Source organism: Nicotiana sylvestris, chromosome 4 (assembly GCF_000393655.2).
Source record: "Nicotiana sylvestris chromosome 4, ASM39365v2, whole genome shotgun sequence".
Classification (NCBI taxonomy): Eukaryota; Viridiplantae; Streptophyta; class Magnoliopsida; order Solanales; family Solanaceae; genus Nicotiana; species Nicotiana sylvestris.
The window spans coordinates 126,373,802-126,389,173 of record NC_091060.1 but is presented as its reverse complement, the minus strand read 5'-3'; positions in this window follow the sequence as shown (position 1 = coordinate 126,389,173).

Sequence of the window (15,372 nt, the reverse complement as noted above, 5' to 3'; positions counted from 1 at the left end):
AGATTTGAAAACCAACACGATTCCAGCACACTCAACGAAACAGTATCAACACAAACCAATGCAGACCAGGGATAACAAACTCAAAAAATCCACTTAAAACCTCAGTGAAATCTCAGAAATAACCAACCTCTCCTTTACTCTCAGATTACTGAACTTTTAAATGTAAAAATCCGGTCTAGACTCTCTCCCAAAAATCCCTCCTCTCTTAATGTTCAGAAGATCCCCCCTTTTTTGGTCTTGAAATGACCCTATTTATAACCCAAAACAGGTATGGGCAATATATTTTAATCAATCTTTTTTTAATCTTTTCATCCCATTATGTTTTGTTCCTCACTCTTTCATGCCTTGTCCCCTACTATATTAAACAATGTATTATTGCCCACTACCACATGTCTTGTCCCCCACCATGTATTAAATAATGTATTATTTTAATATTATTAGTAGTTAGTGGACAGAGCACTCAAATTAATCATTGTTTAAAACTTAAAATCCCGAAAATGCCCCTGAAAATACTGCAATTTACCATTCTACCCCTATCCCTTTCAGTCTGTACCAAAACCATATCAGCTATAACCAATTCACCTAATCAACGATCCAATTAACAAACAAATTCTAAATAAACAAACTCGCCAAACAAACTCCTAACCGACAACATTCATGAATTAACAACAGAGTCAGATTCATCTCAACAAACTTAACAGGACAAACAAGTAGATTTAAATCACTAAACTCAATCATCAGTTGACCTCAAACTAAATCAAACAATATCATAACAAAGATGAATGATTCAAACTAAATCAAAAACTAAGGACCTACACATAAACACTCGACATTAAATCACTTGATGAAAAACTAACGAACTTCAAACAAAAATGAACACGAATTATCTCTAATACAAACAAAGACCTGGGTTCAAATTCAAACCAACCCATCGGAACACAAACACAATCATAGAAAGAAGAAAAGGAGCGGAAGATGAATTCGCTAAACAAAAACTAAAAAAAAAAAAAAAGAACAGAGACCTACTAGTTTGAAGTCCGGGTTCGAACGGAACCTCGACATGCCTAAACAAACATCACTGTTTTCAACCCATTTTCGTTTTTGATACAGTGACGATCGAGTTCACTGGTTTGTGGTCATTCGCGGATGAAGTTGGACGTTGGGTGGTCGAAGAACTGATGGAGTCGACGGTGGTCGTTCATGGCTGGACATAGCAGAAGCGATGGTGGTCGCTCATGTGGAGTGGTCGTTGCTGGTTTTTCCGGCGACTGGAGGAAATGACGAAGGAGATGAAGTTGGTTGTTTGGACGAGTTGCTGGTCGACGAGCAGCCGGTGAAGCTGCATGAAGCAGCAGTTCACGTCGAGGAATGGGGAGGAGCAGGGACGACGGGGACGGGCAACCATGGATGGCGAGGTCGTTTGGAGCTGGAGTTGGAGAGGTAGGCAGCCATGGGAGGGGGTCGTTGGAGCTGGAGGGTTCGCTTGGGGCAGATGGTTGTTTGGGACAACGGGGACGGGGTGTTGTTCGTTGATGGCTGGTGCTGTGTGTGGCAGGTGTGGGGGAAGGGGGGTGGTTTGGGGACGATGAAAAGGAGAGGGGGGCGGGTGGTTTTAGGTTTTTTAGGTTAGGGTTTTTTTCAAAAAATGAAAAATGAAAATGGAAGAAGGGGGGTTGTTTGTTTGGGGTTATGGGGCGGACCGGGTCGGGTCGACCCTGTGGGGGGGTTTTTTGGGTTGGATAAGGGGTTATTTGGTTTGGGCCTGGTTGATTTAATTTAAAAGGTGGCCCAGTCCGATTTTCTTCTTATTTCTATTGCTTCTTTTTTCTTCTTTTATTTTTTCTTAAACTAAAACTAAACTCTAAAAATCCTAAATTATCCTATAGAACTAAATTGATTTATAAAAGTGCTAATTATCTCTTAATAATAATTAACACACAATTAAATAGCAATTACGATAAAATCACACAATTGAGACATTAAATGCTAAAAATGCAACGTACATTATTTTTATGATTTTTTGTTCTTGTAAAACAAACTTAATTGCTCCTAATTGTAGAATTAAACCCTAAATGCAAATGCGACATATTTTTGTATTTTTTATTAATTTAACAAATAAACATGCATGGGCAAATACAAATAATTATCCAAAAATGCCACGAAAATTCTCAAAATTGCATACAAAGGATAATTATTTTATTTTGAATTTTTGGGAGTAATTCTCACATAGGGCAAAAATCACGTGCTTACAGCTTACACTTTATCGAGGCCTCAATTTCCAAAGGTTCATTGGAAGGCCTTAATATTGGGCTCAACTATACCTAGACATAACTTCATCTTATGGCCAGCACTTCACCATAGAATCACCACTGTGGATAGGCTGGCAACTTGGGGGATACAGGTAGATAATGGTTGTGTGTTGTGCAGTAGTAGGAAAACAGAAATAATGGCTCATCTATTCTTTGAATGCCAATACTCAAGGAATATATGGAGTACACTTCTCAATTGGTTGGGAGAGAGACATCAAATTGGACTTTGGGAAGAGGAAGTCTTATGGTTGATAAAAAGAACAAAGAATGGTAGACCTCGTAATAGCATATTGGCTTTTCTGTTCGCAGCAGTGGTTTACCATACATGGACAAAAAGAAACATGCGCAGATTCCAGGGGAGACAGACTGATACTAAGAGGAAAATTCGTGACATTATCCTTCAACTTCACATCAAAGGGCAACAGAAGACTAAATGGAAGAAGATTTTAAAAGGAGGGAATAGCTTTCCTTTATGAAATAGTTGTTATTATCAGTAGTAGAGGAACTATTAAGCTTTAAATGATAGTTCTTTCCTTTTCTGGTAGTTTGATATTTTTTGAGTCTAACTCTTTAGTCTAAAGAAGTTAGCGCTGCTGTAATTATCTTTTATTGGTTGAATAAAAGCTTTGATATTTGACAACAAAAAAAACAATTCTAATAGTAAATTTATAATATTGCAACAATTATATTTTAGTATCAAATAAGTTGAGGTTGACTATCTAAATACTCACTAATCATGTCCTGCATTTAAATTCATTTCAGCCATATTTGCACAATGTAAAAGAAAATATAAAAAGTAGTAAAAGATATATTGTTTTTATACCGGTATAAAAATCTCGAATAGGACTAAAAGAGACTTCTAAAAAGTATAGTACCTAACTAAATGTATTAACATGATTGAAATATACTCCGAACTACTACTGTACTACGTGTAGACAATAAATTTACGTCAAGAAAATAAAATCAAGACCGAAAAATATTGCAACAATTATAGTGTTTGATTTCAAGTAATATGAGTGTTATAATCTCTATGATTCCTCTAATTCTACTTTCAATATAAATTCAAGGGCTTTTGAGCTTGATCTTGAATTTGATTATCTATCGCGAACGCTTTGATTGTTGTCACGAATTTTATCTCGAACAAGTAGCCTTGATCTTGAATGTCTTGTATTTGATTTGACTTCGTTCTTGATCTTGAATACTTGAAATTTGTGTTGAAGTGCTTGAACACTTGTAGTTTGCAGAGAATTGTGACATTTTATTCACGAGCTCCCTTGTGTCTTCTTGTTATAATTTCTGGTCCCCTTTTCTGAGTTATGAAAACCCCTATTTATAGTTGTGGAAAGGAAGATCTGTGATGAAAACCCCTAATTTTTTTTGCACCTCTTTCACTAAATCTGTATTAATCTCGAGAAATAGTAAGTTTATCTTATTTCATCTTAACACATTCACTTATCATGATTTCGTGCCTATAATTTTTTTTTAAAAGGAATGCAGCAACCTGAAAAATGCAATGAATCTGGATTACGCAAGTGTTGTAGTGGAAGTAGCGAAGACATAACATGGCTTGGATTGTGCCTAGTGTTTGTCTTGGATTTATTAGCCATACATGGTCCGTCATAGATTATTATTGTTATTGTTAATGTTTAATAGTAAATGAGGCTGGCGTTGTAGATAAATACAAGGGACAGATTTGCCTAAATATGCATTTCCTTTGGCCCACTAATCCTGTTTCTTTTTCTTTTTGCTTCTAAAATCACGGGTGACGAATCTTTTAAGGGGGAAAAAAGAGGCAAATGATGATTTGCCCTGATTTTATGCAAACATTCACCTTCCAATATTGCTTCTTCTTCCTCTTTTCTTTTTCTTTTTTTCAAAAAAAATTCAAATTTATGTTGGGTTTTGTTAATAAAAACAAAAAAGGCGTGAAAGGAAAATGGTGGAAAAAGAAATAGAGGGAAATAAAATTTTAAATTCATTCATTTTACAAAGGAACTTTGTCCCTCATTGGATAGGAAGAGGAAATTTTTTGTGCGTATATATGGAAGCACTTCTTCTACCTCTTAAAGAGTTGAGAAGAGAGCAAGCCTCGTGCCGTCGTCGATTTTGCTCGGCTTTGGCTTCGGTCAATTGATATGATTTATAATTTTTTGGACTAAATTTATTTTTCTTTTTCATTATTTAATATTTTCTTTTCTAATATTTTTTCGCGGAAAAATATGAATTTGGAAATTCGCGGAATTATTTTCCAACGGTCGAGTTCGCGACCAAACATTCTATTCAACAGAAATTTAAATAATTTCTGCGGAATAGACAAGTTATCAACGAACAGACACCTTTGCACCTGTTGGGACTCAACCTCGTTGGTTATAAATAGAGAGGCTTAATCTCTTTTTCCACCACCGAAATCTGAACATCTCCCCCTCTATCTTCTGCATTCTGCATTGTTTTTTCAAAAGCAAAAACATAAACATTTTGTGTGATTTGCTCCGCCATTTAAGTTCACCGAAGTTCTGTGATTTGAAGTGCAGCTATCACAGAATAGTTATTCCGTTCTATCCTGGGAGGAATTAATTCGAAACCTTGTGCAACTATGAGGGGATTAAATTTCATAAGGATCGGCAAAAAACATGTGGGCTCGGAATTTTTTTTTTTTTTTTTCTTAAAGTAACTCTGATTTTGAATACAGTGTTGATAACAATTTATCCCTTTATACAGCTTGAAATCTTTTGGAGATTTTTTTGCGCAAGGAAAGTACGAGAGGGTCTTTTGTAGAAAAGTTTCGGGAATAAGATTAGACTCGAAAAATAGTTTACGTCAAGAGTGGAGGGGGAAATTCCCTATATCTCGTTCATTTAGAAAAGAGGATTTCTTGTTCTTCTTAATGATAATAACGCTAGAAAAAAGGTTGTATGTTGAACGTAACTAAAGAGAGAAGTGGATCCTTAAAAAGAAACTCTTGGAATAGAATTACTGAAAAGTCTTAAAACGAAGACAGATTTTCAGGTCATAAAGCATGTTCAACGATTCTTAAGGCTTACAAAGGTGTTAATATTCTCATGACAGACAGATTGATATTATTGAATCAAGATTGACGGGATTATAATTCGACTACTCAATAATTTGTTTGGTCCATATTATTAAGCAACACGCCATGACAACCAAAAACATCTAATTCAAGAGTACTTCTCAAATAATTTTGTTCAAACTGGATTAAAGAATATCCCCGATATATTTCTTCCATTTTGTATTGTATTTTTTTAGCCATATTATTGAGTACTTTTTGCTTGGGTTTTCAAATAGCAGAATCCAATTGGTTTGATTACACTCTTTTATCGCATTTTAATTCAACTTGCGCTTAATCTATGTCACCATTTCCTTGGTGATAATTATCCATCTAACTAACCTGTTGACTTTTGAACGAATTGGACAAATCACATAATATTGAACTTATTTTAACACTCCAACTACAAGGCCACCATAAATATTACCCTCCTAATTGCAAACCCCTCAAAGGAAAATAAATTTATTTTTATGTTCTCCTACATAGAAAATTGTTAGTCTACTACTCTTTCTCATCGTTTCAACGATGCTAACGTTGTATATTTTTTCCTCTGTTAGATAATCGTGACTCATGTTTACTACTTTCACAATTATAAGTGAAGTTTATTTTTTTTCCCAACATACAAACGTTTTCACCATTTAACCTATCAAACTTGATAAAATAAGATCTTTTTTTTTTGCTAATGTTTTTTTTTTTTTTTTTGCTAATGATAAAGTAAGATCTTTCAAATTCATACTCCGTCGTTATCAAATACACATTTGCCAAAATCAATAAGTTTAAATGAGGATTAAAGGAACATTTAGACTTCACTTTCCGTTCATCCTTTAAGTTTTTTCATATTACCCCAAAGGTTATATTACAGACATAACGACTATTAGCTAGTTGCGTATTTACGTCAATGTTTGTAACAAGAACGTGTCACATGGGTGTCACAAATGAGTATATTGTTCGACCAAAAAGTGCTAAATCTTTTTAGTTAACCAATTTTAATGAATGGATAAGGGGTAAATCCTAGCCAAAGATAATTAACTCTAGATTAATGAACAACAAGTAAGAAGAGCTGAGTAAGGTTAAGCTCATGAACTCGTCAAGATAATGAAAAAAGAGATGAGCTTACATTCATTCTTGACATCGTTAATCCACAATGTAAAATAAAGAAGAAAGAAAAAATTCACCATTAATGATCACAGGGTATATCTTTATTTATTCCATAATGTTGCTACAGAAGATGAAGAGCAAAGTTCTGAACCTTCTCTCATCTTCGAGATGGATTTTCCTATTCCCATCCCCTGTCAGTGAAGAAATGTGTGTTTTGTCCGAATCCCCCCTTTTTTTCGTTCTCTCACCTAGTATATATACTAAATATTCTCATTTGGAAAACGGTCCTTGGCCAGAGTATCTAAGTCATTTAACTGAATTACAGACTGACCATCTGAAATGTCGGGACATCCAATTTACCGTACAAGCATTCTGAGTACACGAAATCGGCCGTGGCCGAGGTGCTTGTCGCTATAGCGTTGTACGAATACGACTTCGGCCCAAGTGACTTTGTCGTCCCTCTTTACGCAGATTCTTGTTTGGTCAGATTTCAACCCATACAGTTAGTCCCTCCGCTTGTCGCGGTCGCCCTTGGACGAGCTCGATAGGTGGACCCTGCCAATTCGAAAGTTTGAGAAATCTGAGCGTTTTGGTTGATAGGGGAATACCCCATGGCGAGATAGCGGTATGACATTTCAAAAGCTGCACCAAACCGTTGCGTCACTTCGAAATGTCATTAATTCGTCATGCGTCATTATGGTGCACATTCTTTGTGTGTTGCATCGTTTCCCGTGCCCTTTCCGTTTTCAAAATGGCGTCACTTGGTTTTCCCGCTCAGAGTATTTATATACCTATAAATGGGGGAAACTCTTACATTTGAATGTTGTGTTTCCTATTCGCTGAGAGACTTTCACAACTTTTCTTCTTCTCCTTCAGTCTCACATTTCCCTCTATTAAAAGCTCTTGTTTCGGCCACATTTTTCCTTTATCATTCCCGATTTTCGCAATTAGAGAAGAGATGGCTAGTGCATCCTCTGACCTAGAGAGGGTTGCTGGTGCCCTTGCGCCGGAAATTGATATGCATCCACATGAGGAGGGTGTAGTTACGTCGGAAGATGAGAAGTTTCCAACCGTGGATGAGGTGGTTCCTCACCCAGGGAAGCGAGGATGAGTTTGAGCTTGTTATTTCTATGATGGATGTCGCGGCGCTCATGGCGTTCAAAACCAAATGGAGGATCTCTGATAACATTGAACTGATTCCGACGGGTCTTGACATAGTGCATATACACCACCCGAGCTACTGCGCATTTTATCCGTTACTGATACACGCTTCCCCTTCTTTCCTTGGTGGTAGACTTATGCCACTTCTATGAGGTGTGTCCGACTCAACTCTCTCCGTACGTATACAAACTCTTCCTTATGCTTATCAAGTAGCGGAGCTAGCCGATCGGGGAATTTCTCTACAACACATGCTTTACCTCTTCGCCCCCCATTTTTATAGGGGCACGATGATTCACCTTCGTCACCGAGGAACAAAGCTTTGGTGGTGAAGATGGATCACAAGGCCAATCGTCTCTTTTGGGAAAACTTCTTCTATGTCCGAACACATCACGTGGTATCGAACTCCGCGGGGTTTCCTGAGGCGTGGAATTTCGACCGTAGGTCTTCCTTTCCTTTTATTATATATTTTTTGAAAATGGTTGTTGGTCATCTCCTTTTAGTGATCTCGTCGAGTGTTTTTTTTGTTTTCGCAGCCGAGAGAGTACCTCCTCTGCAAGTTGCTAATATTCGCGAGTGGGTGAGATCTATTCTACCCCATACTATAGGGATTCGCGAATGGACGCCTTTCCACTAGGTTTTGGTGCAAACCTTCTGCTGGTGAGCCGGCTTGTTTCGGCCTTGGTTGATTTATTCTTTGCTCCGTATTTTTCTTTAACTTATATCTTTCTTTGGTCGAATTTCTCTCATTGGCAGGTTGAAGAGGAGCAAGAAGGGCGAGGGCTCCTATCCTTGCTTTCCGTCAGCCGACTTCTTCTACCCAGCCCGTACCAAGGGTAGTGTTGGATGAGGGCGTTCAAAGTCTAGCTGTTTCGTGGACCGCATTCGCATCCGAACCTGTTCGTTCAGAGGCTGCTCTTTAGTCGGACACTCCGGTCCCTACAGTCCATTCGGCGGACGAACCTTCTCATGGTGGTGGCGAAGAGGCCTCGTCAAAAAAGCGGAGGTTAATGCCATAGGGGGCGTCTTTGATTAAAACACCCTCGAGGGGCGACCTTGTTTTGGCGGTGTCTGAAGCTGGTGGTAACTCCAGCCTTAGTATGGAGGCGTGATTGCTGCCAACTCGATGCTACACTAAGGTAGGAAGAGCGGGTCGCAATAGCTTTTACCCGATATGAGGGTCGGGATCGATTTCCTCAGGGAGCTAGTGATAGAGTTGGCTTGTCTGTCTATCCTGGAGATGTGTTTGTACTCCTAATGTCACTTCAAACATTTTTAGGTTTTCGAATTATAACTATTTTTTTATAAAACTATTGATTAACACTAAATTATGCTACGAGAATATTACTAAGTTGTATCTAATGAGAAGAAAGGCACTAGAGTCGTGACATTACCTAGGTGTTTAATTGACGGGTAGATATTACTAAGGTTTGACTGACATAATTGGCGCTTATGCTATAACCGTTGCACAATTTTACCCACTCTTACACCTCTCAGTAGAGAGAGTGATTTTGCCTAATTGACTCTCTCGAGACCAAATGGGTAGGCAGATTAGACCAAACAACTAGGGTTCAAGTAGGGTAATTACTCTTTCGAGGTTTAACCCGTTAATTGGGACTATCATTTCTCATGAATACAACCCAATTCCTTGTTGGGTCAATTTTGGGGTCATAGACTCTCTTTCTCAAGAAGAGTTAAACCCACAAAGCTTGAATCAATATTTGTAACCACCAATTCTAGATTAAAACATAAAATCAACCTAAATAAAAAACACCCATAGTCAATCTAACATTAGATGGCAACACCCATCAATTACCCACACTAGGGTTGAGCCACAACCCTAGCTAATGGATTTAGCTACTCATGCTTGAAGAAGAAAATAAAGAAATAGATGAATAACAAGGCATATTAATTAAATGTTAATGTAAATACAGAGAATCTATTGTTAATTTGAAGCTAAGATGCCAAAAATGGCTACAAATGATGTTCCCACGAGCGCAGCTCAACTCTGATATATCTGATTACCTAAAAAATGGTAAAATGTTCTATTTATACTAGGCTAAAAAAATTGGACCAAAATGCCCCTACGGGGTCAATGCGGGCCGCACTAAATGAACCACGGCCAAACTGGGCTCTTTGACTTTGACTTTTGCTTCTCTGAACTTGGACTACGCGGCCCGCATAGAATGGACCGTGATCGCGCAGGGAAATGGCGCGTCACGCGAAATCACGACCGCGGACCGCATGGCATTGGCTTTAAAAACTTTCATCTCTCTGAATCTCATGACTACGGACCACACAAATGAGTAGTGCGGCTGCAGAGCCTTCACCGCGGACCACGAAATGTGTACCGCAGTCGCACTTCTTCTGGCCTGATTTACCAACTCTCTGAACCACCTAGTGAGGCCGCATTCAACTTTGCACGGTTCGCACTGGGCCTTCTTTCCTTAGATTTCTTGGTTTTTGATACTTGAGCAGGTTTCACTCCTTTTTTGAGCCGATCTTTGACATTTCGTCACTTTGTCGATCAAACCTACAATCAAGCACAACTTGTGAGCCTTTTAGGACTATTTTGTAATAATATATGATCAAAATATAGGCAAGTAGGGGCATAAAACATGTTAAAATCCTAACTTATCAACTCCCCCAAACTTAAACCTTTGCTTGTCCTCAAGCAAACACAATAAGACCCACCTCTTAAAGAAAATCCAAGTAATTCCAGCTGTCATATACTAACCTTAACAAGCATCAATTGAGACTAACAATTGCCCTCAATACGAATGGATCATTAACAAAATTTAAACTTTGAAAAACTATGGATCAAGTGTGACACAAGAGCATCAAGAATTGACTCATTACATTAAAGAACTCTTTCAATTACTTTAGTCGCTGTGGAACCCAAACTCACACATCCTCAACTCTCCCTAAGCAAAACCTCACCTTTTAGAGTATAAGCACACAAACCAAGGTTAATGGGAATTCACTCGTCTCTCTTAAGGAAAGGTCACAAGTCCGGCTCTAAGTACCATATGCTTGACCCATATGTAAGTATCCACTATTGCGAGCGTCATCCAACTCAAGATCATATAGGGCTTTTGTGGAGTCAATGTGAAGGCTTTTGGTTCAGGGTAGGAAAAGTTGTTGGTTTATATGAGTTCCAACTTCCCTTAAGCACTTCTTTTGATTCATTTTGGCACAATTCTGTTTGACTCTTTGAGTATTTCACTACTTTTCAAGGGGTTAGAGAGATACATTGTCACTCTTTCTTATGCAATTCAAAGCATTTCTCCTTTTTCTACTTTTTCCATACCTTTTTCACTTTCGTATTTCTTGAATCCCGTTTTATTCTTTGCACATTGGGCTTTTTTTTTTGTTTTTTTTCCTTTTCTTTCTTTTTCATTGCCTTGCTTTCCTTTTGCTTTTGTACCTTTTACCACTTTGTTTCCTTTCTTGTCTCTCCCCCCCAAACTTAGACTTTTGCCATTACTCAAGGGACGATTTGGGTGCCAAGAGAGGGTATAATTTAGAATGGGTATAGGCTTGTAGCATTGGTTCTTGAAAGAAAAAGGTTTAAGGCTCAAAATGGTTAGCTAGGGATTATATCATTGGTAGGCTATGGAATTGTTCGACTATTATTTGGATCAAGCAGAGCCTATAATCACTTCTCAAGTCGAATTTTCACTCAAAATTTCACCTCAACAAACATTCATGGAAAGTTCTAGACCATTGGCTCGGGACTTGGACTCACAATTCGATTACTCACCACACACACTCAAGAATTGCTAAAAACATAGAGTCGAGGGCCCACAACAACCTTAGACACGATTGAGCACACAATAGTCCCGAAAGACCACATGATATTTGTTTGGTCAAAACAAGATTCTCAAGGTCACTACTTTCACCATCCTAAATACAGCCACTTGTCTTTGACCATGGGATCAAAGGCAAATGTGTAAAGCCCAAGTGAAGCTTTGCTTGAGGTAACCTTAACTATAAACTACTAAAAACAAAAGAAAAATAAAAAAAACAGACTCAAACCCTTAACACCATCCATCATCGGGAAGAGCCACTCGGTTCGCATAATATTCCACCTTTGGAAAGAACCGTGGCATTAAGAAAACCAAGGGCTTATTGAAAGTGCCAAAAACGAACAGCAAGGCTGCGAGCCTATCTACTAAGCTAAAAATGAAAAATTTGTACGAAAATAAAAAATAGAATAAATATTTACAATAGGGGATTAGAATATACAACGGGGGATGAATATATACAAAAATGTAACTTTATATACAGACCAAAGAAAAGATAAAAAATGCGATAAAAGTAACTAAATGTAAAGTTATATACAGACCAAATAGAAAATCAACAGAAACATAAACTAATTCAATTAATATATACAATCATTCGGATAAAATGTAGGGCGCACCCCCACAAATGAAAGCTGGCATTGTCCCCAAAGCCAACTAAACAAATAAGCATCAAAAATCAAGATGAAAGGATATAGGAGCTCCCTAAGCCTCGTCTGTATGCATGGGAACATGAGTGGTCCCCGAGTCCTCTGTATGTACGGGAACCTCAAACTGGTTCCCGGTCTCCTACTGCTCAACTACTAGGACTAAGGCTTGGACCTGTACGGGCTGAATATCTGGAACATCCCGTGGTTGGCTGGAGGAAGCCTCCGGTGGGTCCGCCAACTGGATGATTGCCTCATCTGCACTAGGGAGCTTCCTCTTCTTCCTAGGAAGCCTCTGAGTCTGCTCCTACTGTGGCTCTGCAACTGGTGCTGCTGCTGGGGCTGGATCCTCGAATAGCAAGTCTAAAGGTAGCTGGTCTGCCTTCAGTTTGTCAACATCCTCCCTCAGCACCTTCACAGACTCCTTGGAAGCCCGTGTTTTGTGCAGCTTCTTGTGCTCCCTGGCAAGCTCCTTTAGGGCCTTGCCATGAGAATCCACTGTCTTAGCCAAGGCAGCTTGAGAATCAAGAATATTTTGCTGATTGGCAAGAATCTCCTTAAGTGAATCCTCGATAGACTGGGGCACCTGCACTGGCTGTGGTGCCGACTGAGCCGCAATGGTAGAAGACAAGGTAGACAACTTGGATGACGCAGTCGCTATCCAGTTGTTCAAGCTATAAAGTGTCTGGCTTAACTGGTGGGCGGTGATAGGATGGGCTCGGGAAGATGGAATCCCCGGGCCAGCTGAAGTAGAGGGACCAGCAGTAGTGGAAGGTCCGGAAGGCATGTCAGCAACTGTGGAGGTAAGCTCAGTGGAGGGCTCTACCGCAACCGGCTCTTCAGACTGGCCGGTTGGGGCAGAAGCAGGTGGCTTGTAATTTTTGTCCTTGGGGTTGTCTGACCCCTTCAAACTGTACCATGAAAACGGAGCCACAGGTTTGACCTTGATGTCAAAAGGTCTCTTCTCCACCTCCAGGTCCCGGAAATACATAGTGAGGGTGCTGGGAAAAGGGTAGTTCCGGTCATGCTCAACCCCCACTGCAGAAATGACGCGGGACATCACATTGCCCACGTTGATAGGATATCTCGCCATAATAGAAGCAACAAGATAGCCCGGGCAAGTGGAATAGTCTGATCATGGGTAGTGGGGTCGAGCCGACTGCACACAAAAGTCAACCACCCTCTAGCCTCAAATTTAAAGGTTCTCCAAAGTATTTTGGACCTGCTTGCAACCACTCTAGAACCATACCCGGGATTGCCAGGTATGAAGCTAACCACGGACGAACCTCCTCGCCCTTCCAACTTTTCATTGTAAAGGGACTCATCTTCATCATTGAACCCAGGTATTCATTTAGTGCCTTCCCAGTAAATACCATATTTTTGTTTCGCACTTTGGTCACCTTAGTTCCCTTCAAGATGTGGGCCACATTGCTATAAAAATCCTTGACCATGTGCTCATTCGCCTTCACACAATTATCTTTAAAGAATTCCCAACCCACTCAAGCTCGAAACTGTCTATGTATATTGGGGTGTAGGGGTAGAAGGTCTTTATTAATGAAACTCCTTTCGAGAATCAATTTTCGTGCCGGCCACCATTCCCTAAACTTGTGGAATGCCACCTGGATGGCGAATCTATCTTCCCAAATAGTGGGATTTCTAGCTTGGACAACACCCCCAACCTGAGGCACACCACCCCCGGGTAAATCTCCATCTCCCTCATCACCTCTAACACCCTCTCCAGATATTGATGCTGGGGGAGAGGTAGAGTATTCATCCCCACTACCTGCCACTGAGCCCTCAGATGACCTAGAAGAAATATTGATTGAAGCTCGAGCATCGGGGGAAGAGGGAGGAGTGTCTCTATGTATGGCGCTCTCCGGATACGGGATGTATAGAGGGACTGAATCTGAAGAGATCTCCCGGGAGGGTTCGTACTCACTCCCCGTGTTGTCAATGGCTCTGTCAGCCGCTTTGATTGCTTTCCTCATGTCCTTTATGTTTTTATCTAGCCTGGGGAGTGAGTTTTACTATCCTTTGCTTCCCTCCCCGGGAGGAACTGCCTCGGTCGGGTTGTTTCGAGCCTTTGCCTCTTTGTTTGACCATTATCTGCAAGCATACACATCTAACATGGTTAGTATCAGCACAGGCAGTGAAACAAGTGTTGAAATTGAATTGCAGACAGCATATTAAATGTTGCAGAAACAGTTGCAGAACATGGCACTGTGGCCCACACAAACAGTAGTGCGGCCGCACTGGGGGCACCGCAGACCGCGCAAAGGCGACCGTGGTCCGCATTGGGACAATGCCCTAGATAACATCTCTCTGATTCTCCCCACCGTGGCCCACAAAAAAAGTAGTGCGGCCGCATTGGGGGCACCGCAGACGGCATAAAAGCAACTGTGGTTCACATTGAGGTGAGGTTTGTAACACCACCTCTCTGAATCTAACCACCGCGGCCCGCACAAAAAAGAACAGCTGCCGCGGTGGGCTAGCGCGGACCGCATAAAGTACAATGCGGTCGCGCTGGGCATAGGTTCAATTTCAGTCACTTGGGCACCGCGGTGTGCGCAAAATGGCAATGCAGACCGCGTCAGGGCACCGCGGACCGCACAAAGGCGACTGCGGGTCGCAGAGAGTATATTGCACAGGCACTAAGTTAGGGTTTCCAATTTTTGCAATTTTGTTCAAGTTTTCACCTACTTTGTCCCTACTCAAATTACCTAGTCATTATGCAAATTAAGCACCCCAGAACTAATACTTAAACTAACCTAAGCTAACAAAAATAGAGAAAACAGGACGAAAAAGAAGTTACAGGCTAATTTTAATAAAATAAAAACAAAATTAATCAATTAAACGAACAAGGAATGAGTGAAATATTACCAGATGGGAAGATGAAATGCAATTAGTCAGTCTAAGCAAGAATTACGGTCACAAGAGGGTATGAACAATAGCTTTTAGGTCTCTGAGTGTTAAAATTTTGAAAAGTGTAAATAGTGACCCCTGAACTCTATTTATAGAACATGATGTGGGACCCAGTCTTACCTATCAGCACGGGCCGCACAAAACCGACCACGGACCGTGCTGGGTTTGTTCAAATGAAGCTTGAGTAGGCAACCTCCGTGGTCCGCACAAACCAGACCGCGACCGTGGAGGTCCACCGCGGACCGCACTAAATGGAATGTGGCCGCGGTGGCAAACTTCAAAGAGTACCACTTTTGACCATCACCAGTGCGGACCGCACAAAGTGCAATGCGGTTGTACTGGCAATCTTCAGAGACTGTTCAACTTTTTTC